Genomic DNA, 279 nt, shown 5'->3' on the forward strand with positions numbered 1-279 from the left:
TGAGAGAGAAACAGCAGAGATCAAAGATATGACACGTTGTGATTGTGAACAAACTGGACACAGACTGTGATCTGTACAAACACTGTTACTGTTACTGTCCTGAACAGGAGGAACAAACCTCCAGTCCTGTCAGCTCTCAACAGGCAACATGGACTTCTTCTACACGTTAGACCATGTTTGAATGACAGGAAGCAGATATCATGTGACATCCACGTCTGAAGGTTCAGTGGTCAGAGACTCTTCAGGATCAATGAGCTCTGGTTCCATATTTCAATCTAA

Source organism: Seriola dumerili, unplaced genomic scaffold (genome assembly GCF_002260705.1).
Source record: "Seriola dumerili isolate Sdu_G_001 unplaced genomic scaffold, Sdu_1.0 BDQW01000306.1, whole genome shotgun sequence".
Lineage (NCBI taxonomy): Eukaryota > Metazoa > Chordata > Actinopteri > Carangiformes > Carangidae > Seriola > Seriola dumerili.